The sequence below is a fragment of the Triticum aestivum genome, chromosome 2B (genome assembly GCF_018294505.1).
Source record: "Triticum aestivum cultivar Chinese Spring chromosome 2B, IWGSC CS RefSeq v2.1, whole genome shotgun sequence".
In the NCBI taxonomy this organism is placed as follows: Eukaryota; Viridiplantae; Streptophyta; class Magnoliopsida; order Poales; family Poaceae; genus Triticum; species Triticum aestivum.
The window spans coordinates 603,845,246-603,869,587 of record NC_057798.1 but is presented as its reverse complement, the minus strand read 5'-3'; the positions used below and the strand labels follow the sequence as shown (position 1 = coordinate 603,869,587).

The 24,342-nt window shown below is 47.0% G+C and overlaps 1 pseudogene; it reads left to right on the top strand.

Moving 5' to 3' along the window:
* The first annotated feature begins 1,333 nt into the window (after window positions 1–1,333).
* On the top strand, window positions 1,334–3,435 carry LOC123041758 (cytochrome P450 704C1-like; annotated as a pseudogene).
* Window positions 3,436–24,342: the final 20,907 nt, after the last annotated feature.

Below are 24,342 nucleotides of genomic sequence, written 5' to 3'. Positions count from 1 at the left end.
GGAAACAGCCATGCGGCGAGCTGCAACCGGCAATCACAAAAGCTACAACTGGTGTTCGATTTTGCTACAACCAGTGATCGATTTTGCTACAATAGCGATGGGGTTGGGGCACCGACGAGCTATTTTTGCTGGAACCGGCAGTCTTAGAAGCTGGAACCGGCAGAATTTTATGTTGCAACCGGAATGGGTGTGGTTCTATGACGACGACTGATTTTGCTACAACTGGCACTGCGAAGCTTCCACCCGCGTTGAGAAAAGCTTCTTTTGGCGAAGTAAAAAGCTGGAACCGGTGAATCAAGTGGCTGGGACGAAGGAAATTTGCTGGAACCGGCGACACAAAATCTGGAATCGACGTTGAGAAAAGCTGCAAGGGCGTGTGACGGCGACGGTGACTGGCCACGCACGAACGACGTGCATCGAGCTGCAACCGGCGGCCAACGATGTTGCGTGCGGCGGTCGGCCATGCTGACGAACCAGTTTGCGGCAAGGGCGGCCGACCATGCCGGCGAACCAGTTTGCGGCAAGGGCGGCCGGCCATGCCAGCGAACCAGTTTGTGGCAAGGGCGGCCGACGGGGTGAGTTGCAGTCACCAATGTCAGAAGCATGGGGCGGTCGGGGGATAAGCGTGGTCGACACGAGTGGCCGGCGAGTAGGAGCGGCGAAACGGCGGGCAATGGAGGGTTGGGGTCGCTACCGACGAGCATGGGCGGGAAGGGGGATGAACGCGATGGCCGGCGAACACCGAGGGGGGGGGGTGTTGTTTCCAGATCACGTGCCTTGATAGAAGGGAGGAAGGAGAAGGACCAGTATGTGACGGCCGTAACAGGGCGAATCGAACAGTAGGGCAGCGACTGGCCTAAATTTGGGCTGACGCACCGACGCCTATCATCGTCCTTTCTCAATAATCGCTCGTATGAAACGAAGACGCACATTGATTAATATTATGTGTGGGTGCAAAGGAAGAAAAAAAAAGGCAAAAAGGATATCTCCACGGGCTCTCGTTTTTTTTTTTTTGAGGGAGGGCTCTCGTTTTTTTCTCTAACAATGAGATTACTCGGAAGTGGAAGCAGACGAAACGAAGCGATGACCTATTCAGATCTGACTTCTGCCTATTTTAAGCACCCAATTGGCTTGTCCTGAATCATGATGTGGGGTTTACAATTTACAACGCAACTGTTGGATTTTTCTGAGGTTTTGGCTATTCCTTTTCGTTCCAAACTTTCTTACTGTATTATATGTGTTCGTTGTCGTCATTATAGTTAACTCAAACGGCACGTCGACTCAACGATCTGGTTTGCGTCTTCTTCACGTGTATTGAAAACGAGAAGACGAACACAAGGCGCACACCCGGCACCAAATTGCCCGTTCATGTGCACCGCACTCGCATCCAAGCCTTCATTCTCCACAATCCACACTGCACACGCCAGCACGCCCGGCGACGCACCCGGCGTCCTCCGCACCGTGACCGAGCGGCGCTTCACGGCCATGGATCCACCGCTGAGCCAGCAGCCCACGCTGCTGGCGCTCTCGCTGCTCCTCCTGGCCCTGTACCTGGCGCGCCACGCCCTGCTCGGCAAGCGACGGAACTACCCGCCAGTGGCCGGCACCATGCTCCACCAGCTCTTCAACTTCGGCCGCCTGGCCGAGTACCAGACGGAGCTCTCCCAGAGGTACCGCACCTTCCGCATGCTCACCCCGACCTGCAACTACGTGTACACCGTCGAGCCCGCCAACGTCGAGTACATCCTCCGCACCAACTTCGCCAACTACGGCAAGGGCACCATGACCCACGACGTGCTGGAGGACCTCCTCGGCGACGGCATCTTCAACGTGGACGGCGCCATGTGGCGGCACCAGCGCAAGGTCGCGAGCTTCGAGTTCTCCACCCGGGTGCTCCGCGAGTACAGCAGCGGCGTGTTCCGGGACCACGGCCGCCGAGCTCGCGGGCATCGTGGCCGCCGCCGCCGCCGCCGGGGAGAGGGTGGACATGCACGATCTGTTCATGCGGTCGACGCTGGACTCGATCTCTTCACGATTGGGTTCGGAGTCAACCTGGGCGGGCTGTCCCAGTCCAGCCAGGAGAGCGCGGCGTTCGCCCGGGCGTTCGACGACGCCAACGAGCAGGTGCTGTACCGGTTCTTCGACCCGCTCTGGAAGGCCAAGAGGCTCCTCAACGTCTCGTCGGAGGCGGCCATGAAGCGGTCGGTGCGCACCATCAACGACTTCGTGTACGCCGTCATCGACAAGAAGGTCGAGCAGATGGGCAGAGATGAACACGAATTCGTAAGCTCTTTTCCTCTTGCGAACATCGCATCGCCGCCTGGCAGTACCAAATCTGGCCTGGCGTCGTGACATTTACTGACTTGGCAGGCCAAGAAAGAGGACATACTGTCGAGATTCCTGCTGGAGAGGGAGAAAGACCCCGGCTGCTTCGACAACAAGTACCTCCGGGACATCATACTGAACTTCGTGATCGCCGGCCGCGACACGTCGGCGGGGACGCTGTCGTGGTTCCTCTACGTGCTGTGCAGCAACCAGCGCATCCAGGACAAAATCGCGAGGGAGGTGCGCGAGGCCACCAGCGGCGACCGGGACGTCGGCGTCCAAGAACTCACGGCGTGCCTGACAGAAGACGCCATCAGCAACATGCCGTACCTCCACGCCGCGCTGACGGAGACCCTCCGGCTGTACCCGGCGGTGCCCATCGTGAGTTGACCCGATCCCTGGCGCATTAATTTCCTTGTGTGCTATGTGGCCCGGACGTCACGATTAGTATGGTTTTGTTGGTGTAGGATGTCAAGTACTGCTTTTCTGATGACACGCTGCCGGACGGCCACGCCGTGAGGAAAGGGGACATGGTGAACTACCAGCCGTACCCGATGGGCAGGATGAAGTTCCTGTGGGGCGACGACGCCGAGGAGTTCAGGCCGGATCGGTGGCTCGACGGCGACGGCGTGTTCGTCCCGGAGAGCCCCTACAAGTTCACGGCATTCCAGGTGGGACACATAACTAAATCATCACAGGACTACACGACGACCTGGCTCAGATAGAGTTATCCATATTCACGTGACGTGTATGCTTGTGCTGTTGTTTGACATAGGCGGGGCCTCGGATCTGCCTGGGGAAGGAGTTTGCGTACAGGCAGATGAAGATATTTGCGGCTGTTCTTCTCTGCCTCTACAGATTTGAGATGTGGGAGCGCGACTCGATGATGGGGTACCGCCCGATGCTCACGCTTAAAATGGATGGCCCGCTCCGTGTTCGTGTGTCGCCCCGGCGAGCAAGCGGGTAGCGTGCTTGGTATAAGACTAGAAGCAGACGCGCGCTTTGCTGCACCGTTTTACTTGTAAATGGGGACACAATGTTGACTATTACATGCAACCAAGATGTCTTTAACTTTCAACAACAAAATATTCTACCTGAACAATTCTACAATAACTCACTTCAAGCCAGTAACATCTCTAGATATTAGAGGTTTATTTGAAAATGAAGGTGCAAACACCAAAGTTTGTCATTACGGAAGAACATAGTAAAAATTCGTACAAAAACTATTTAACTCTTGGATGAAATATCTACTCGGGAAAAGATGACAAAGTTTGTAGAGTGAAGGTATTTGTATGATTTGCTTGCCATCCCACCATGATGATTTGTATAACAAATGCATACAAATAGTCTAACTAAAAATATACAACCTTCACTATATCTAAGATGACTTTTTTTTGCGAGAAATATCTAAGATGACATTGGCAGGCCTCACCTATTATTCCCTGGAACTAATGAATAAGTATGTCTGCATCAAAAGCTTCAACATTTTCACTCCAAATAGCTATTGTAGCCACCTCCCTGGAAATGAGAAAACACAATTAGAAGCGAAGCTTTTTTTTTTTGCGAATACTCCCGGCATGAGAAATTCAGGTCATGCATAAGAAAAATCTCGAAGCCGTGGTTATCACAGAGTAAAGCAAGCGAGACATTGTATTAGTCGCAAGGTTCTCTTCAATGTTGGACGTCCTTTCACATTGATGGTGATAGCTGGTGATACCGCCGTTGCTATACAATCACATCTACAGAAATATGAAAGGGACACCATGAAAAAACAGTTAGGCATCATTGCAGATGTGAAAAGAATAGAGTACTTGAGCCTACAAACCAGAAACCACATGCACAAAAATGAAAATCAAACCAACCATGTCCAGTTCAAAAGCCAAGCTCACTATAATCATCGACCCCTTCATCCACCATGAGTCCATGACAAAGTGGCATTGAAGCAACTCGTTGTTCTTCACACAATGTATGCCAATAGAAATAAATACAATAGCCATAGCATTGGCAAGAGACACGAATAATGGACTGACCAACAAATGAGAAAAACACGTCACACTGAATTAAAATAGAACAGATTGCAAAGACAATGGGCCTGGTAATGATAATTCATTGGAGTCAAAAGGATAATTCAGAATGATTAATCTCACCGCAAAGCCAATGGTGCTAATATTTGCATTATAAACCTTACATGTACATCGATTTCTCTGTACAAGGAGCATTTAGATATGTGCATACAAATCCATGAACGATGCAGTAAAAACAACAAAAGGACCTTGCCGGTGATTTACGCTAGAAGAAATACAGCTGTATACTTAAGTGTGAGAAGAAACTACCCTGCACTTGTACTGAACTGAATATCATACATGGTTATAGGAATATTTTGTTTTTGCCACTAGTTTTTGCCCACTTTGCTTATGCCACTCTAGAATTTGACATCTCACTTTTGGTACTCTTAATTTTTGACAATACATCGCAAATGCCATTACATGGCAAAATCAACAATTTTTATTTCACTTTTGCCATTCTAAGCTTTATATAATGTATCACAATTGCCACTCTGAAAATTTTGCTTTTGCCACGGAATGTCAATTGTGATATATTGTCAAAAGCTAAGGGTGGCAAAAGCGAAATGTCAAATTCTAGAGTGGCATAAGTAAAGTGGGCAAAAACTAGAGCGGCAAAAACAAAGTTTTCCCCACGATTATTGGATTTGCTAGATGAAAATATCCTACATGCTGAAGCAATGTTATCTCATATCTCCCAAAAATCACTGAATTACTACATTTGCAAGCCAAACATTTTTTTAGTTTTTTATTTATGGTATCTTATCACATCACGAATTATGAGGAAGTATAAATTAAGATGGTCAAGTAGAGTGTGCTCTTACTTGAACAGGATGTTCTGCGACGGCAAGAGAAACATAGAAGTGATTGCTAACAAATGTGTTGTCGGTGAAAACGCTGGAGCAACTCGGCCAATGGATTTTTTTAGAAGGAGGATCACCCGGCCTTTGCATCAGATAGATGCATACGACCATATTAAAATGTTCCAATGGAGTACAAAGTCTGAAAATAGTCCAGCTCACTAGCGGAGTGAAATAAAACAAAAGTCTGAATTAAAAAATCCACAACCGGCATAAAAACATGATAAGATGACTAGACACCTATCCTATTAATGGGCGCCATCCAAACCGGTTGAAAATACCCCGTGCTACCATCTCCTAACGGTTGCACCCAGTAACCAAAGGCTCACTGAAGGCCGTAGGAGTGAGTAACGACCACGTACGGATCCATGCCGTAGCTCTGAAGATGACCTGCAAGAAATTTAAAATATTGTCTGTTAAAGATCATATCATTCCTGCAGTTCCATATAGCCCACAATAAAGCACATATTCCTATCCGAAGTTGTGCCACAATAGCTGAGTCTACTCCAGTTAACCACGTCTCAAATAACGTTTCAATGCTGTCTGGATGAGTAATATTGATGGCTATATGAGTGGTACGCCAAAGCAACTTAGCGAGATGGTAGTCAATGAAAAGGTGATGTATCGTTTTATCTCGATCACAGAAGCAACAACGTGCACTTCCTACCCATCTTCGCCTAACCAAATTGTCTTTGGTAAGGATCACTTGCTTGTGGACAAACCACGTGAAAATTTAATTCGCAAGGGAACCTTGATCTTCCAAATATGAATCGATCTTGGGATTGGGCCAGAGTTGATTAGATCCAAGTATAAAGATTTTACCGTAAACACCCTATTTGCAGTTAACTTCTACTCGAAAAGCGTCGGGCTGGTCGGAGAGTTGAACATCCATCAATCTTCTCAAAAGGTGCAGCCAGGAGTTCGAACGCTCCCCAACTAAGGACCTCCTGAACTGGATATTTAACGGTACCGCTTGTAATATTGTAGCCACGTAGTCACCTCTACGTTGCGCAATATTATACAAGGTTGGATATTGTAAGGCTAGCGGCATTCCCCTAACCATGTGTCCTCCCAAAATCTTGTTGTGGTACCAGCACCAACAACAAATTTTGCTCTATGAAAGAAGATATCTTTTATCTTCATTAGCCCCTTCCACAATAGAGAGTCATTAGGTCTCACGGTAACCTGGGCCGGAGATTTAGAGTGTAAATTTTTTTTTTAGAAAAGTTGTGCCACATTCCTTTAGTCTCTACTGATAACATATACAACCATTTGCTCAGTAGGCATTTGTTTTAAACCTCCGGGTTTTCTATCCCAAGCCCCCCTGGTCCTTGGGTCTGCAAATGATATCCCATCTTTCCAAGTAGTACTATGATTTAACCTCATCAGACTGCTAGAAGAATCGAGACATATAAAAATCTAACCTTTTCCGTACCGATTTGGGTACTTCAAAGAAAGATAATAGAAACATCGGCATACTGGTAAGTACCGAGTTAATTAGCACCATCCGACCTCCATAGGACATAAGATTACCCTTCCAGTAGCTTAGTTTTTTTTTCTCAAATTGATCTTCGATGCATTTCTATTCTTTATTAGTAAGTCTGCGGTGGTGAATCGGATCCCTACATAGCTAAACGGTAGTGATCCCATTTCACACCCAAACAAGTGCCTATATGCATCTTGCTCCTCTTTGGCCCTACCAAAGCAGAACAGTTTGTTCTTGTTAAAATTAATCTTAAGCCCTGACATTTGTTTGAAAATACAAAGTACTAGTTTCATATTCCTAGCTTTTGCAATATCATGTTCCATAAAAATAATAGTGTCGTCAGCATATTGTAAGATGAAAACCCCACCATCAACCAGATGGGGTACTAGTCCACCTACATGGCCATTCTCCTCGGCCCTGCATATGAGCACGACCAACATATCAGCCACAATATTGAATAGAATAGGAGACATAGGATCCCCTTGTCTTAAGCCTTTGCGAGTTTGGAAATAATTACCCACGTCGTCGTTCACCTTAATCCCAACACTACCCTTTTGGATGAAGGAGTCCACCTGCCTCCTCCATTTTTCATCAAACCCTTTCATGCGCATTGCCTGTTGTAAGAAAGGCCATTTGACCTTGTCATATGCCTTCTCAAAATCCACCTTGAAGATTACCCCATATAGTTTCTTCGAGTGAATTTCATGAAGAGTTTCATGTAAGGCAACCACCACTTCTAGGACGTGTCTCCCAGGCATTAAAGTCGCCTGACTCGGTTGCACCATCGAGTGGGCAATATGAGTTAATCTATTAGTTGCAACTTTCATGAATATTTTGAAAATCACATTGAGAAGACATATCGGTCTAAACTGTTCTACGTACTGCTCCGTCCTTCTTTGGCAACAAAGCTATCATTCCAAAGTTAAGATGGAATAATTGCAAGTGACCATTGAAAAAGTCCTGGAACATGGGTAATAGGTCTCCTTTTATAGTATGCCAACATTTCTTATAGAATTCGGCAGGGAACCCATTTGGTCCTGGTTCCTTATTCGGGTTCATTTGTGAAATCGCCTCAAACACCTCTTTGTCTCAAAATGGTGTAGTCAAATCTCATTTTCATCTGACCGAAGTTGAGGAATGTCCTCAACCACGAGCTCGTCGAGGGACACATCGTTTTCCACAGGAGGCCCAAAGAGTTGTTTATAATAGTTGGAGATATAAAGCTTAAGGTTCTCATGCCCCACGACCGTCCCTTCATCCCGCTCTAGTTAGATGATTTTCTTTTTCCTATGCTTGCCATTTGAAATCATGTGGACAAATTGAGTATTGTCATCCCCTTGCATGACTTTGAGAACCTTCGCACGCATAGCCCACTTCGTTTCTTCTTCTCTAAGAAGAACATGGAGTTGGTGCTCAGCCTCAGCCTTAGTGGCTTTCTCAAACCTATTGAGAAGGTTAGATTGTGCTTTGAGATCTAAAGTGTCGATCAGTTGGATTAGTATGTCTTTCTTGCTTATAAAACCCACGTTCATTTCTGGCCCAACCCCTTAAAAATTGTCGAAGATGTCGGATCTTATTTTGCCACCATTCAATAGGGTACTTACCACTAACAGGCTTAGCACATTCCCTTGCAATGATATCCAAGAACCCCCTTTTCGAACCAACTTAGTTCAAAAGAGAAGAGATTCTTGTTTCCTATATGAGTCGCTTCACTCAAGTCCAGCAACAAGGGTGTGTGGTCAGAGATTGCACGTTGCATATCATGCACCGATACCAAAGGGTATTTTTGTTCCCATTCCACACTAGTCAGCATTCTGTCCAACTTCTCATAAGTCGAAATAGGTAAAGAGTTTGCCCACGTGAATTATCTACCCGTAAGCTCGATCTCTCGCGGGTTGAGACTTTCAATAATCACATTAAACATAAATGATCACTGGCCATCGTAATTATCATTGTTCTTCTCTTCTCTCCTTCTGATGATGTTAAAATCACCTCCAACTAAAATTGGCAACCTTTCCTCCGCACATATCCTAACTAGATCAGCTAGGAAGTTAGGTTTGAATTCAGGTTGGGCTATGCCATGCACGGCCACTAGAGCCCACCTAAAACCATCCAATTTGGATCTCACCCAAAATTTAACAGCGTAATCTCCTTGCACCACATTGATGACCTCTAGAGTTTCACACTTCACCCCCAATAAGATCCCACCGGATCATCCTCTAAGAGGCAAACAATGCCAGTCGAAATCAATTCCACTTGATAAGGTCCCTAGGAATTGTGAGGTGAAGTTATCTCTACCAATTTCGGTGAGGGCAATAAAATCTAATTTGTGCTCAACTGACGCATATGCAAGGAACTTTTTTTAGCCAAGTCAGCAAGACCTCTGCTATTCCAAAAAATTCCTTTCATTGGTCATCATGATTTTTTTGTATGCTTGACCCTCACACTTCTCCATACTGCTGATGTCGGATAAACCTTCCTCTTCCGGGAACGTTTTGGTTTATCCGCCATCATGTTCACGTCCGCGAGACTGGTAGCAGCTTGTGTTATACTCTCTAGTGGGACATGGACTCTATCTCCCTTGGGCCTACTCCTTATAACTGTTCAGCCTCCGAAGAAGGAGCTAGGTCTGCACACAAGCCCTCTAGGCATGAAAGTCCCAAACTATTGATCTCACTCTCATTCATAGGTTTGACTACCGCAATATTGCAAATAATCTCAGTTGCTCTCTCAGCCTCCAAGTCTAATAAATGATTAATAGATTTTGCATCTGCTTTCCCATTTGACCCAAGTGAAACTCCTAAGTAGGTTGCATTACTAAGGATCTCATGCTCAGAAAAATACAAAATAGAACAACTGGTATTGACAAACAAACATGTAGTCGCCTTGAGATCTCGAAGCTTGGCGGCACTCATAGCACGCCCTAACTACAGACCATCAACGTCCGGCTGGGCCTGAACTCAGTTACTGACATGCCTGTCAACCGAAACTGGGTTCATGATCCCACCAAACGCAATCACGTCGTCCATAGTCGTAGCCTTCGGCGCCAGGTCCTTGGCCATGCCCTCGTCCATCCCAAAGGTAGACGTAGGGCCTGACCATGCAAGCTCAGGCTGATGAAGAACCAAGGGAGGGGAGTGTGTAACACCCCGAGAATCATGTTACAGTAAGCTCTTGCCTAATGATGCTGTGTCACCACAATTAAGAGTCTAATCCTCTCTTTGTTTCAAAACAAACTCAGATTCAAGTTAAATTTTAAGTCAAAATTTACGTCGTCAATAATACAAACAAAATAGTTCATAATTTATCAAATAATTCCTAAGTAATTAGGTTGAGGAAAACAACATCACCTAAATTCCCAAAAATGCCCCTAGGTTTTAAAACAGTGCCCAAAACAGCCCATTAATCTATTTTCAATTGTATAAAGTTTAAATAAATTATCTTGCCGCAAAACCTTTTTATGGCGGTGCCAAATATTGCGAAGTATTTATGCGGTACAATTTCATGTTTTACAAAAGACTTTTGTGACCTAACATTTTTGCAAATCAGAAAAGATTAAAGAAATCAGAAAAGGAGAAAGAGAAAAGGCCTAAACCTCACGGCCCAGCCCACTTAGCACTCTTCTTCTTTCTTCTGTTCATTTAGACGTTGTGGACAGAGCGCGTGTGTCGACGCCACCAATGTCCATGCGTTGGCCATCCAACCCTGCTTGACGCCTACAAGGCCTTCCCCGCGCCCCTCCATGAAACACTAGCGCCCACTTCCCCCTTCCCCTCACTCCCCTCTTGTTCGGAAGCTCACCTGAGCGAATCCATCGCCAAGCCATCATCGTCTTCGTGCGCCGTGGTTCCCCTGAGCCACCAGCTGATGTCCAGGAGGTTCTGTTACCTAGGTTCGTCGAGAGCTGCACATCATCACCGCAATCGAGCGTCTTCATCAACGGCGGCCACTGCGCATCATCGGCCGATCTGCACTACTCCGACCAACCGCGGCCTCCTCGAGCTCGTTATCAGCCTCGCTGTGAGCTCCGCCTCACATCCCCTCCTCCCTTTACCTAGATCTCGCGTTGTAGCTAGCTAGGACCAAGGCCAAGCATTGACCATGGCCATGTCTGCACCGTCGAACCTCGTCGTGGTCATGCTTGTGCTCCGGTGCGCGTCTGCTCCGGCTCCTGGCCGCCCCTGGGTGCCACCTCCCACTGCCGCTGCTCGCCCGTGCCGGCAGCCCTCCTCCTCGCCCCAGCACGTCTCCGGCGGCTGCACCTCGATCCCCGCCTCTTCCCACACCTCCCTCTGCCCCGCTCCCTACCCTGCTGCTGTGGTCCCCCTGCTTCCCCTTGTCGCACCGCGGCCACCGAGTCCCCCACTACGCGCCCCCACGGGCGTCCGCCTCTGCCCGTGACCGCGCCTCCGCTCTGCCCCCGGGCCTCGCCGCAGCCCCGCATGCGTCGCCTCCTCTCGCTCCAACCGCCGCTCCTGCTGCTCGCTACTTGCCGCAGCTCGCCCGCTCGCGCGCCGCCCACCACTTGCTGACGCCGCCGACACAGCCCACCACCGGCTCCCCCACAGCCACCATTCGACTCGCCTGCGAGCGATCATTCGAATGCCACCACCTACGCGAGCTCCCATGGCCGGAGTCGGCCTGCTGGCGATCGCCGGAGCCGCCGGATTAGCGCCGGTGGTTACGCTGACATGGCATCATCAGATTAGGTTAATCACACGCTTAATTTCCTGCCCTATCTATGACAATGGGACCCGCTGCTTAATTAGAACCATTTAATTAAAGGAAATAAACTGTTAGTTATAAACCGAGTCACTGACACGCGGGTCCCGCCGAGCCAGCTGACTGGTCAACCATGGACCAGTCAACTGCTGAGTCAACAGTTGACTGGGCCCATTGTCAGCCCCTGGTGCACCTATGGGTGCACTGCACCGGGTGCACCCAGTGTTTAACTGGTATATTTTAGAATTAATATTAAATCCAGAAATTTCAGAAAATGCTTTAAACTTTGATAAATCATAGAAAACAATTTGTAACTCGGATAAAAATGTTTCCTACGTGAAAGTTTCTCAGAAAAATCCAGCGAATCCAAATACTTGGCCCGCTTATGTGTCACATGCCCCTAGCATGCTGAACATGGAACCGTCCCCTCTCTTTCACTTGTCCAGAATGTGCCTAACGCCGGGAATTCATCCTCGGATGTTTTTCCCCTCCCATTGCAACGTGTAGCACTACGTTAGGTCAACGCTAGCTCTGCATATTGACATGTCATGCTTAGTGATGCATTTGTTTGCACTGTAGTTACTGTTTCTTCCCCCTCTTCTTTCCGATAGACCCCGAGACCAATGATGCCCCTGTGATCGACTACGCCGCCGGCGACACTTCTTCCTTTGCACCAGAGCTTCTAGTCATGCAAAACCCCCTTGTTCATTCCGATATCGCCCATTTCTTTCCCTCTCTTGCTTGCATTAGAACTGCTACCACTTTTGTATGATCCTATTCTGATGCATAGCCTGTTTTCGTTACCTGCTTTCATACCTTACCTACTTATTCTAAAATGCTTAGTATAGGTTGGTTAGAGATCCATCAGTGACCCCCACCTTGTCCCATTTGCTCTGATTTATGTTCAGTGACTCGATCATCATGATCGACGTCCATGTTGGAAATATGCCCTAGAGGCAATAATAAAAGCATTATTATATTTCTTTGTTCATGATAATTGTCTTTATTCATGCTATAATTGTATTATCCGAAAATCGTAATACATGTGTGAATAACAGACACCAACATGTCCCTAGTAAGCCTCTAGTTGACTAGCTCGTTGATCAATAGATAGTCATGGTTTCCTGGCTATGGACATTGGATGTCATTGATAACGGGATCACATCATTAGGATAATGATGTGATGGACAAGACCCAATCCTAAGCATAGCGTGAGATCGTGTAGTTCGTTTGCTAGAGCTTTTCTAATGTCAAGTATCTTTTCCTTTGACCATGAGATCGTGTAACTCCCGGATACCGTAGGAGTGCTTTGGGTGTATCAAACGTCACAACGTAACTGGGTGACTATAAAGGTGCATTACAGGTATCTCCGAAAGTGTCTGTTGGGTTGACACGGATCGAGACTGGGATTTGTCACTCCGTATGACGGAGAGATATCACTGGGCCCACTCGGTAATGCATCATCATAATGAGCTCAAAGTGACCAAGTGTCTGGTCACGGGATCATGCATTACGGTACGAGTAAAGTGACTTGCCAGTAACGAGATTGAACGAGGTATTGGGATACCGACGATCGGATCTCGGGCAAGTAACATATCGATTGACAAAGGGAATTGCATACGGGGTTGATTAAATCCTCGACATGGGTATCGTGGAGCATGTGGGAGCCAACATGGGTATCCAGATCCCGCTGTTGGTTATTGACCGGAGAGCGATCTCGGTCATGTCTACATGTCTCCCGAACCCGCAGGGTCTACACACTTAAGGTTCAGTGACGCTAGGGTTGTAGGGATATGTATATGCAGTAACCCGAATGTTGTTCGAAGTCCCGGATGAGATCCCGGACGTCACGAGGAGTTCCGGAATGGTCCGGAGGTAAAGATTTATATATGGGAAGTCCTGTTTCGGGCATCGGGACAAGTTTCGGGGTTATCGGTATTGTACCGGGACCACCGGAAGGGTCCTGGGGGTCCACCGGGTGGGTCACCTGTCCCGGGGGGCCACATGGGCTGTAGGGGGTGCGCCTTGGCCTACATGGGCCAAGGGCACCAGCCCCACATAGGCCCATGCGCCTAGGGTTTGAGGGGGGAAGAGTCCTAGGAGGGGAAGGCACCTCCTAGGTGCCTTGGGGGGGAGGGAAACCCCCCTTGGCCGCTGCCCCCCTAGGAGATTGGATCTCCTAGGGCCGGCCACCCCCCCTTGGCCCTCCTATATATAGTGGGGGAAAGGAGGGACTTCATACCTTGGCCTTTGGTTGCCTCCTTCTCCCTCTCCAACACCTCCTCCTCCTCCATAGTGCTTGGCGTAGCCCTGCCGGAGTACCGCAGCTCCATCAACACCACGCCGTCGTGCTGCTGCTGGTGCCATCTCCCTCAACCTCTCCTCCCCCCTTGCTGGATCAAGAAGGAGGAGACGTGGCTGTTCCGTACGTGTGTTGAACGCGGAGGTGCCGTCCGTTCGGTGCTAGGATCTCCGGTGATTTGGATCACGTCGTGTTCGACTACATCATCCCCGTTCTTTGAACGCTTCCGCTCGCGATCTACAAGGTATGTAGATGCATCTAATCACTCGTTGCTAGATGAACTCATAAATGGATCTTGGTGAAACCGTAGGAAATTTTTTGTTTTCTGCAACGTTCCCCAGCAGTGGCATCATGAGCTAGGTCTATGCGTAGTTCTTCTTGCACGAGTAGAACACAATTTGTTGTGGGCGTAGATTTGTCAACTTTCTTGCCGCTACTAGTCTTATCTTGCTTCAGCGGTATTGTGGGATGAAGCGGCCCTGGACCAACCTTACACGTACGCTTACGTGAGACCGGTTCCACCGACTAACATGCACTAGTTGCATAAGGTGGCTGGCGGGTGTCTGTCTCTCCTACTTTAGTTGAAGCGGATTCGATGAAAAGGGTCCTTATGAAGGGTAAATAGAAGTTGACAAATCACGTTGTGGCTTTCACGTAGGTAAGAAAACGTTCTTGCTAGAACCCTACTTCAGCCACGTAAAACTTGCAACAACAATTAGAGACGTCTAACTTGTTTTTGCAGCAAGTGCTTTGTGATATGATATGGCCAAAGTTGTGATGAATGATGAATGATCTATATGTCATGTATGAGATGTTCATGCTATTGTAATAGGAATCACGACTTGCATGTCGATGAGTATGACAACCGCCAGGAGCCATAGGAGTTGTCTTTATTTTTTGTATGACCTGCGTGTCATTGAAGAACGCCATGTAAACTACTTTACTTTATTACTAAACGCGTTAGTCATAGAAGTAGAAGTAGTCGTTGGCGTGACAACTTCATGAAGACACAATGATGGAGATCATGATGATGGAGATCATGGTTTCATGCCGGTGACAAGATGATCATGGAGCCCCGAAGATGAAGATCAAAGGAGCTATATGATATTGGCCATATCATGTCACTACTTTATATAATTGCATGTGATGTTTATTATGTTTTATGCATCTTGTTTACTTAGGACGACGGTAGTAAATAAGATGATCCCTTACAAAATTTCAAGAAGTGTTCTCCCCTAACTGTGCACCGTTGCTACAGTTCGTCGTTTCGAAGCACCACGTGATGATCGGGTGTGATAGATTCTTACGTTCACATACAACGGGTGTAAGACAGTTTTACACAGCGAAAACACTTAGGGTTAACTTGACGAGCCTAGCATGTACAGACATGGCCTCGGAACACGGAGACCGAAAGGTCGAACACCAGTCGTATGGAAGATACGATCAACATGAGAATGTTCACCGACGATGACTAGTCCGTCTCACGTGATGATCGGACACGGCCTAGTCGACTCGGATCATGTAACACTTAGATGACCAAAGGGATGTCAAATCTGAGTGGGAGTTCATTATAATTTGATTAGATGAACTTAATTATCATGAACTTAGTCTAAATATTTTACAATATGTCTTGTAGATCAAATGGCCAACGTAGTCCTCAACTTCAACGCGTTCCTAGAGAAAACCAAGCTGAAAGATGATGGCAGCAACTATACGGACTGGGTCCGGAACCTAAGGATCATCCTCATAGCTGCCAAGAAAGATTATGTCCTACAAGCACCGCTGGGGGACGCACCTGTCCTCCCTGCAGAACAAGACGTTATGAACGCTTGGCAGGCACGTTCCGATGACTACTCCCTCGTTCAGTGCGGCATGCTTTACAGCTTAGAGCCGGGGCTCCAAAAGTGTTTTGAGAGACATGGAGCATATGAGATGTTCGAAGAGCTGAAAATGGTTTTCCAAGCTCATGCCCGGGTCGAGAGATATGAAGTCTCCGACAAATTCTTCAGCTGTAAGATGGAGGAAAATAGTTCTGTCAGTGAGCACATACTCACTATGTCTGGGTTACATAACCGCTTGACTCAGCTGGGAGTTAATCTCCCGGATGATGCGGTCATTGACAGAATCCTCCAGTCGCTTCCACCAAGCTACAAGAGCTTTGTGATGAACTTCAATATGCAGGGGATGGAAAAGACCATTCCTGAAGTATTTGCTATGCTGAAATCAGCAGAGGTAGAAGTCAAGAAGGAACATCAAGTGTTGATGGTCAATAAAACCACTAAGTTCAAGAAGGGCAAGGGTAAAAAGAACTTCAAGAAGGACGGCAAGGTAGTTGCCGCGCCCAGCAAGCAAGCTGCCGGGAAGAAGCCAAAGAATGGACCCAAGCCCGAGACTGAGTGCTTTTATTGCAAGGAAAGTGGTCACTGGAAGCGGAACTGCCCCAAATACTTAGCGGACAAGAAGGCCGGCAAAACCAAAGGTATATTTGATATACATGTAATTGATGTGTACCTTACCAGTAATCGTAGTGACTCCTGGGTATTTGATACCGGTGCCGTTGCTCATATTTGTAACACACAGCAGGAGCTGCGGAATAAACGGAGACTGGCGAAGGACGAGGTGACGATGCGCGTCGGGAATGGTTCCAAGGTCGATGTGATCGCCGTCGGCACGCTACCTCTACATTTACCTACGGGATTAGTTTTGAACCTCAATAATTGTTATTTTGTGCCAAGTTTGAGCATGAACGTTGTATCAGGATCTCGTTTAATTCGAGATGGCTACTCATTTAAATCCGAGAATAATGGTTGTTCTATTTATATGAGAGATATGTTTTATGGTCATGCTCCGATGGTGAATGGTTTATTCTTTATGAATCTCGAGCGTAATGCTACACATATTCATAGTGTAAGTACCAAAAGATGTAAGATTGATAGTGATAGTCCCACATACTTGTGGCACTGCCGCCTTTGTCACATAGGTGTCAAACGCATGAAGAAGCTCCATGCTGATGGACTTTTAGAGTCTCTTGATTACAAATCATTTGACACGTGCGAACCATGCCTCATGGGTAAAATGACCAAGACTCCATTCTCAGGAACAATGGAGCGAGCAACCAACTTATTGGAAATCATACATACTGATGTGTGCGGTCCAATGAGTGTTGAGGCTCGCGGTGGCTATCGTTATGTTCTCACCCTCACTGATGACTTGAGTAGATATGGGTATGTCTACTTAATGAAACACAAGTCTGAGACCTTTGAAAAGTTCAAGGAATTTCAGAGTGAAGTTGAGAATCAACGTGACAGGAAAATCAAGTTTCTACGATCAGATCATGGAGGAGAATACTTGAGTCACGAGTTTGGTACACACTTAAGAAAATGTGGAATAGTTTCACAACTCACGCCGCCTGGAACACCTCAGTGTAATGGTGTGTCCGAACGTCGTAATCGCACTCTATTAGATATGGTACGATCTATGATGTCTCTTGCCGATTTACCACTATCTTTTTGGGGCTATGCTTTAGAGACTGCCGCATTCACTTTAAATAGGGCACCGTCGAAATCCGTTGAGACGACACCGTATGAATTGTGGTTTGGGTAGAAACCTAAGCTGTCGTTTCTAAAAGTTTGGGGATGCGATGCTTATGTCAGGAAACTTCAACCTGAAAAGCTCGAACCCAAATCGGAAAAATGCGTCTTCATAGGATACCCTAAAGAAACTGTTGGGTATATCTTCTACCTCAGATCCAAAGGCAAGATCTTTGTTGCCAAGAATGGGTCCTTTCTGGAGAAAGAGTTTCTCTCGAAAGAAGTAAGTGGGAGGAAAGTAGAGCTTGATGAAGTATTACCTCCTGAACCGGAAAATGGCGCAACTCAAGAAAATGTTCCTGAGGTGCCTGCACCGGCTAGAGAGGAAGTTAATGATAATGATCAAGATACTTCTGATCAAGCTCCTACTGAAATTCGAAGGTCCACAAGGACACGTTCCACACCAGAGTGGTATGGCAACCCTGTCTTGGAAATCATGTTGTTAGACAACAGTGAACCTTCGAACTATGAAGAAGCGATGGCGGGCCCGGATTCCGACAAATGGCTAGAAGCCATGAAATCTGAGATAGGATCCATGTATGAAAATGAAGTATGGACTTTGACTGACTTGCCCGTAGAACGGCGAGCCATAGAAAATAAATGGATCTTTAAGAAGAAGACAGACGCGGATGGTAATGTGACCATCTATAAAGCTCGGCTTGTCGCTAAGGGTTATCGACAAGTTCAAGGGGTTGACTACGATGAGACTTTCTCACCGGTAGCGAAGCTGAAGTCCATCCGAATCATGTTAGCAATTGCCGCATTTTATGATTATGAAATTTGGCAAATGAACGTCAAAACGGCATTCCTTAATGGTTTCCTTAAGGAAGAATAGTATATGATGCAGCCGGAAGGTTTTGTCGATCCTAAAAATGCTGACAAGGTGTGCAGGCTCCAACGCTCGATTTATGGGCTGGTGCAAGCATCTTGGAGTTGGAACATTCGTTTTGATGAGATGATCAAAGCGTTTGGGTTTACACAGACTTATGGAGAAGCCTGTGTTTACAAGAAAGTGAGTGGGAGCTCTATAGCATTTCTCATACTATATGTAGATGACATACTTTTGATGGGAAATGATATAGAACTTTTGGACAGCATTAAGGCCTACTTGAATAAGAGTTTTTCAATGAAGGACCTTGGAGAAGCTGCTTATATATTAGGAATCAAGATCTATAGGGATAGATCGAGATGCCTCATAGGTCTTTCACAAAGCACATATCTTGATAAGATTTTGAAGAAGTTCAAAATGGATCAGTCCAAGAAAGGGTTCTTGCCTGTTTTGCAAGGTGTGAAACTGAGCTCAGCTCAATGTCCGACCACGGCAGAAGATATAGAAGAGATGAGTGTCATCCCCTATGCCTCAGCCATAGGTTCTATTATGTATGCCATGCTGTGTACCAGACCTGATGTAAACCTTGCCGTAAGTTTGGTAGGAAGGTACCAAAGTAATCCCGGCAAGGAACACTGGACAGCGGTCAAGAATATCCTGAAGTACCTGAAAAGGACTAAGGAAATGTTTCTCGTTTATGGAGGTGACGAAGAGCTCGTCGTAAAGGGTTACGTCGACGCTAGCTTCGACACAGATCTGGATGACTCTAAGTCACAAACCGGATACGTGTATATTTTGAATGGTGGGGCAGTAAGCTGGTTCAGTTGCAAGCAGAGCGTCGTGGTGGGATCTACATGTGAAGCGGAGTACATGGCAGCCTCGGAGGCAGCACATGAAGCAATTTGGATGAACGAGTTCATCACCGACCTAGGAGTCATACCCAATGCGTCGGGGCCGATCAAGCTCTTCTGTGACAACACTGGAGCTATTGCACTTGCCAAGGAGCCCAGGTTTCACAAGAAGACAAGGCACATCAAGCGTCGCTTCAACTCCATTCGTGAAAATGTTCAAGATGGAGACATAGAGATTTGTAAAGTACATACGGACCTGAATGTAGCGGATCCGTTGACTAAACCTCTCCCTAGAGCAAAACATGATCAACACCAGAATTCCATGGGTGTTCGATTCATCACAATGTAACTAGATTATTGACTCTAGTGCAAGTGGGAGACTGTTGGAAATATGCCCTAGAGGCAATAATAAAAGCATTATTATATTTCTTTGTTCATGATAATTGTCTTTATTCATGCTATAATTGTATTATCCGGAAATCGTAATACATGTGTGAATAACAGACACCAACATGTCCCTAGTAAGCCTCTAGTTGACTAGCTCGTTGATCAATAGATAGTCATGGTTTCCTGGCTATGGACATTGGATGTCATTGATAACGGGATCACATCATTAGGATAATGATGTGATGGACAAGACCCAATCCTAAGCATAGCGTGAGATCGTGTAGTTCGTTTGCTAGAGCTTTTCTAATGTCAAGTATCTTTTCCTTTGACCATGAGATCGTGTAACTCCCGGATACCGTAGGAGTGCTTTGGGTGTATCAAACGTCACAACGTAACTGGGTGACTATAAAGGTGCATTACAGGTATCTCCGAAAGTGTCTGCTGGGTTGACACGGATCGAGACTAGGATTTGTCACTCCGTATGACGGAGAGATATCACTGGGCCCACTCGGTAATGCATCATCATAATGAGCTCAAAGTGACCAAGTGTCTGGTCACGGGATCATGCATTACGGTACGAGTAAAGTGACTTGCCGGTAACGAGATTGAACGAGGTATTGGGATACCGACGATCAGATCTCGGGCAAGTAACATATCGATTGACAAAGGGAATTGCATACGGGGTTGATTAAATCCTCGACATCGTGGTTCATCTGATGAGATCATCGTGGAGCATGTGGGAGCCAACATGGGTATCCAGATCCCGCTGTTGGTTATTGACCGGAGAGCGATCTCGGTCATGTCTACATGTCTCCCGAACCCGTAGGGTCTACACACTTAAGGTTCAGTGACGCTAGGGTTGTAGGGATATGTATATGCAGTAACCCGAATGTTGTTCGAAGTCCCGGATGAGATCCTGGACGTCAGGAGGAGTTCCGGAATGGTCCGGAGGTAAAGATTTATATATGGGAAGTCCTGTTTCGGGCATCGGGACAAGTTTCGGGGTTATCGGTATTGTACCGGGACCACCGGAAGGGTCCCGGGGGTCCACCGGGTGGGTCCACCTGTCCCGGGGGGCCACATGGGCTGTAGGGGGTGCGCCTTGTCCTACATGGGCCAAGGGCACCAGCCCCACATAGGCCCATGCGCCTAGGGTTTGAGGGGGGAAGAGTCCTAGGAGGGGAAGGCACCTCCTAGGTGCCTTGGGGGGGGGGGGGGAGGGAAACCCCCCTTGGCCGCCGCCCCCCTAGGAGATTGGATCTCCTAGGGCCGGCCACCCCCCTTGGCCCTCCTATATATAGTGGGGGAAAGGAGGGACTTCATACCTTGGCCTTTGGTTGCCTCCTTCTCCCTCTCCAACACCTCCTCCTCCTCCATAGTGCTTGGCGTAGCCCTGCCGGAGTACTGCAGCTCCATCAACACCACGCCGTCGTGCTGCTGCTGGTGCCATCTCCCTCAACCTCTCCTCCCCCCTTGCTGGATCAAGAAGGAGGAGACGTGGCTGTTTCGTACGTGTGTTGAACGCGGAGGTGCCGTCCGTTCGGTGCTAGGATCTCCGGTGATTTGGATCACGTCGTGTTCGACTACATCATCCCCGTTCTTTGAACGCTTCCGCTCACGATCTACAAGGTATGTAGATGCATCTAATCACTCGTTGCTAGATGAAATCATAAATGGATCTTGGTGAAACCGTAGGAAATTTTTTGTTTTCTGCAATGTTCCCCAACAGTCCAGGCCCTGAAACTGCACATCACCCCACTTTGTTGTATGACACTACTGGGTTACTATCAAGTGCCGAGGGTGATAGCTCGTCAGCACTTCTAATGTTAACCTTGTAGGTTAGTTCATCGGTTGTGGTCATCGAGTGTGATTCCTCCTTCACCACTCCCGATAACGACGCTGTCGTGCAACTCCTCAAGAGTGGACCTCGAGGGTGATTCCTCCTAGGTTCACCTTGACGATGATATCAGGTGGAATTCCATTGAGGGTGATTCCTCAGGGTTCCCCTTGGTGTTTTGGACACACGGTTACTATGGCTTTACCACATAGCCATGATATTAAAGTCGGGTCGGCCCTGAGGGGTACCCGCGCGAGCATATTTGCGAGTGATGTGGAGTCGGGTTGACCTGGAAGGTGCCCGCGAGATAACTATGTGGCGTAGCCGAGCAATCTTAGCCCTTGCCACAAGTCCACGACACGGGGCGATGGGGTCACATCAATTGTGAGTCTCTGCCCGTTACCACGCGCTCCTAATTCACTAACGGTTTGGATATTCGATCCAAGTAGGCCTCTGGCCTTTTTCGCACTAACCACTGATACATCTCCAACGTATCTATAATTTTTGTTTGTTCCATGCTATTATATTATCTGTTTTGCATGTTTAATGGGCTTTAATATGCTCTTTTATATTATTTTTGGGACTAACCTATTAACCAAGGGCCCAATGCCAGTTTCTGTTTTTTTCCTACTTTAGAGTTTTGCAGAAAAGGAATACCAAACAAAATGAAACCTTCACGATGATCTTTCATGGACCGAAAGCAAACCAGAAGACTTGGAGATGAAGTTGGAGACGCAATGAGGAAGCCACGAGGCAGGAGGGCGCGCCCAGGGGGTAGGCGTGCCCCCACCATCGTGGGCCCCTCGTGGCTCCCCTGACCTAGTTCCATTGCCTATATATACTCTTATATCCTAAAAACATCCACGAGAGCCACTAAACCACTTCTCCACCGCCGCAACCTTCTGTACCGGTGAGATCCCATCTTGGGGCCTTTTCCGGTGATCTGCCGGAGGGGGATTTGATCATGGAGGGCTTCTACATCAACACCATTACCTCTCCAATGAAGCATGAGTAGTTTAACATAGACCTTCGGATCCATAGTTATTAGCTAGATGGCTTCTTCTCTCTCTTTGATTCTCCATACCAAGTTCTCCTCGATGTTCTTGGAGATCTATTCAATGTAATATTCTTTTGTGGTGTGTCTGTCGAGATCCGATGAATTGTGGATTTATGATCAAGATTATCTATGAATATTATTTGGTTCTTCTCTAAATTCTTATATGCATGATTTGATATCTTTTCAAGTCTCTTCGAATTATCAGTTTAGTTTGGCCTACTAGATTGATCTTTCTTGCAATGGGGAGAAGTGCTTAGCTTTGGGTTCAATCTTGAGGTGTCCTTTCCCAGTGACAGTAGGGGCAGCAAGGCACGTATTGTATTGTTGCCATTGAGGATAACAAGATGGGGTTTTCATCATACTGCTTTCGTTAATTCCTCTACATCATGTCATCTTGCTTAATGCGTTACTCCATCCTTTATGAACTTAATACTCTAGATGCATGCTGGATAGAGGTTGATGTGTGGAGTAATAGTAGTAGATGCAAGCAGGAGTCGGTCTACTTGACACGGACATGAGGCCTATGTTCATGATCATTTCCTTAGATGTCATCATAATTATGCGCTTTTCTATCAATTGCTTGGCAGTAATTTGTTCACCCACCGTAATGTATGCTATCTCGAGAGAAGCCAGTAGTAAAACCTATGGCCCCCGGGTCTCTTTTCCATATATTGAATCTCGTTTACATCTTGCTAGTTTTCGATCTACTATTTTGCAATCTTTACTTTCCAATCTATACACCCAAAAATACCAAAAATATTTACTTTACCGTGTATCTATCTCTATCAGATCTCACTTTTGTGAGTGACCTAAAGGGATTGACAACCTCTTTATCGCGTTGGTTGCTAGTTCTTGATTGTTTGTGTAGGTATTCGGTGACTTGTGCGTCGTCTCCTACTAGATTGATACCTTGGTTCTCAAAACTGAGGGAAATACTTACGCTACTTTGCTGCATCACCCTTTCCTCTTCAAGGGAAAACCAACGCAAGCTCAAGAGGTAGCAACTACCTCGCGGGAATAACTATGGGCACTCTGCATCATACATATCAGCCGAAAGCTCAACGGACGTCAGCGATGGAGCGGCGCGCGCCGGGTTGGACTGGAATGCCTCACCTTGTATAAGGGAGGCTAGGTCCACTCACTGGACGCGTACGCAACATGCAGGAGTGCAAAGGGCGATTGACCCAAGACCCCTGCATGCTTAGGATGTAGACCGGCGTGTTGGCCTCTCTGATGAGCCTAGGTAGGACTGCGGTGTGTTGAGCAGCCGAGGGCGGTCATGACCTGATGGTGTGTCCGGCCGGAGTTGATCGAGCGTGTTGGGTAAGTTGGTGCACCCCTGCAGGGAAGTATTATCTATTCAAATAGCTGGGTCCACGGTAATGGACGCTCGGAGTTGTATCCCGATCGATACAACTAGAATTAGATACTGAATGCTGAGGCATGTGATGGATATGTGGCTCCGAGATTGCTTTCCCGCAGGGAGTCGGGGAAGGATCTCTGGGCGTTATTTCTACAATATGTTTGCCAAATATATAATGCTAGTCTATATTCTTCTGATTGTTGCAAAATGCTTGGAGCTACTTGAAGATGCTAGTCTTCGATAGGCTAGGCTTTCCCCTTCTCTTCTGGCATTCTATAGTTCAGTCCACATATACTACCCATTTCTTTGATACCGATGAATATGTAGTGTAGATCCTTGCTTGCGAGTACTTTGGATGAGTACTCACGGTTGCTTTGCTCCTCTTTTTCCACCTCTTTCCATTCTTCTCTGATGCTGCAACTAGATGGTGGAGCCCAAGATCCAGACGCCACCGCCGCCGACTACTACTACCCCGAGGGTGCCTACTACTATGTGACGGACGCCAACGACCAGGAGTAATTAGGAGGTTCCCAGGCAGGAGGCCTTGCCTTTTCGATCGTAGATGCTTTTGTGCTAGCCTTCTTAAGGCAAACTTGTTAACTCATGTCTGTACTCAGATAATGTTGCTTCCGCTGAATCATTTGTATTCAAGATGATGTATTCGAGCCCT